This window comes from Ochlerotatus camptorhynchus, unplaced genomic scaffold (assembly GCF_037179485.1).
Source record: "Ochlerotatus camptorhynchus isolate MF236.1 unplaced genomic scaffold, CSIRO-AGI_Acam_v1.1 ptg000027l, whole genome shotgun sequence".
NCBI lineage: Eukaryota > Metazoa > Arthropoda > Insecta > Diptera > Culicidae > Ochlerotatus > Ochlerotatus camptorhynchus.
Genome location: NW_027040519.1, coordinates 680,469 through 683,330, shown reverse-complemented (window position 1 = coordinate 683,330; position 2,862 = coordinate 680,469).

Below are 2,862 nucleotides of genomic sequence, written 5' to 3'. Positions count from 1 at the left end.
CATATAAAATTTGTCAATTTTGCTTTCAGAAGGTCACAACTAGCGATTTTATGATCGCTGATTGCTCGCTCATCGCGTTGCTCATTATATGTCATACACAAACTTTACCACTTCTTCTTGCATCTTAAAAATAAAAATAATCATTATAGTATCTCATTGTTTCATAATTATGAAAAATAGCATTTTAGCTGTAATGAGCAATTGCAAGCCTGCTTGTATTCTTTAAAATTCAATATCTCCTAAACGAAATATATTGTTTTTTTTTTGCGTTAAGGCATTCTTATGTAAAAATGTCTGTTGAACACTTTGGCGCCATAAAAATTATAAAAATGGGAACATTTTTAAGATATTTGCATTTAATTTTTTTTTTCAAATGAATAAATCGCAAAATTGGCAACACTGTAGCCAATCATCGATCACAAAATTGTCATTTGTATCTTTATTGAATCCAAAGATATGTACAAATTAAAATTGGTATTTATTAAATACTGTCATTTGAGATGGTATGACAATAGAAGTTGATCAATTTTTGAATCGACGAAAATGCATAGTAGGACCCATTTAAAAATGAATCATTCTTCTCGCGAGGAAATGTAACTAATCATCTTTAAATGTCGACATCAATTGCAACCACCCTACCGCGCGTTACTCCCGAATAACAGTTTTGTGTGCGAGCCCAGTCCTCTTCCATTTGGTCCAATTTCCAAAGCAATCAATTTCGGGAGGCGCTCACGCGACCCGCAAGGCGAGGCAGACTGAACGTGTTTTGCATCAGACGTGTTTGCGTGTAGGGTTAAGTAGAGAGGGTGCCTACTGGTGAACCATTCCGGGATCGATCGACCAACAGCCAACAGGTTCCTCGACAACCGAACGGCCCGAGGATGTCCCAAAAATTGCCATTACACGTACGCACGATAACGGATCGGGGACCGGGCGTCGTCGCATCGATCCCGTCCCTGCTTCAGGCCTGGTGGTGGTTCGCGGAAGAAAAATTAGGCAAGCCCGAAAAAGCGAAACATAATTATAGGCCGCTGCGTCGTGCTCTGAACCAATATTTAAGCATATATACGAGTCGTTTCGGACATCGGCGTGGTAAACTAGCTGCTCGTTTGCTACCCCTTATCTGCGATGGTCAAAGTTTTGATTTATTCCTTATTTGCATTTTAATTCTCTGGGCTGTCGAACGGGTTGTACACGACACTGACCGCCGCACCAGCCAGTGCGTACTGGTATTCAGTGGGTACGATGCGGGTCTAGAGGTGTGGCGGGATGGAATCTTTGTAGCACTGATAGTGCGTTTGGTTCGTAAAAATGTGGACCTCCAAAAATATCAGCACCGGTCTCTTGCCGTGTGTCACCTCTCCTTCAGTGCTCCAAGACGCTGTTCCACTTGGGTGACTGGACGACGACGACGACTGGTCGGTTGGGTTGGTTCGTCTGGTCCGTTGCGGTTCAACGGTATTTTTGTGCACGCGTGTGCTCTTTTTTGTTTCTTTGATTTTTATTTTTGCTTGCTTGATCCGTTTGCGGAGATTTAGACAACAAACCACCGACTGAATGACCACCTCCTCCTCCCGGTGGCATTGGCTTTGACTCTGACTTTGAAACTGGTTTAACAGAGTTGATGTCGATAGAGCTTTTGGTCGTTGGCAGCATTTTTGCTCGAGCGAACGCGGGCGGTAGACTTGAGTGCTAATCACTCAGGAGCTATTTTTGAAAATATCATGAATTTCAGCATGATTGTGACTGTTCAAATCTATTTATCCACCATTATACATCTTGTGTCTATTGAATTGCATAAGGCCAAATGTGGATAAATTTTGTTAGCTTACCACTTGCTCATCCTATAGGATGAGATCGCGCGTAGAACATAACTAGTACATAATCGTTTAAACTGTTGACAAACAGCGAAAAAGAACTAAAAGTTGTTACACATTTTACACCTAACTACAAGATAAAGCATATACAAAAGTTAAAGAGTGTGTGCGTAGGGACACGAACGGAAGGTTGACGTAGGACCGCGATTGGTCGGTACAATTGTTTATGCGCTTAGGGCATCTTTAGCGGCGATCCAACTTGTTGGTTTGGTCTAAAATTTTGGAACAGACCCAGACCGAGCCCTTGCACTGGTGGTCTATATTTTGTTTTAGACTAGTTCTAAAATGTATTTTTAAACCAGTATAATCCTCGATCTATTTTGAACTGAATTTGGATCAAGGCAAGCACTGTTCCAAACTAGTTTGACAGCTGTCGCACTCGAGATTTTGATTTGTTTTGTTTCGTTGTTGGGGTTTTTTTCAGCTAAACAAACCGATTTAGTTCCTCGATTTTCTAATAAACGTGGGCGGAACAATCGACTGCTGTTGACATTGGTGTAGTTCCAGCTCTATCGCGCTATCGGTGCTGCTGTTGCTGTCGTCGCAGCTGCGAAAGGATCACAAGGGAGACATCCGGACGCTTCTGTTCTGCGGGATTTTCCGGGCATGTTCTGGAAACTCCCAGGGAAGTGGCCAGTTTCTGACTATGTCCAAAACTCACCATGTGACACATCAAATCACATTAGATTTCAAAAGCAATATCAATGGTAGTCAAATAATGTGCCCAGGACCATCTTTCTTACTTCCAAGCATCTTTCAGGAACCCCTTGGGAAGTGACTAGTTTCTGATATGGTCTAAACCCTGTGATGTGTCAAATCTCACAGAAATAAAAAAAAAAACAAGATCAGTTTAAGTCATATATAGTGTCCAGATCCACATTGGCCACATTCTGGTATGTTCCGGGTACACCCCAAGGAATTGTCCAGTTTCTGACTTAGGCAAAAACCCAACACGCAACAACATACCAGGTTTTTATTATTATTT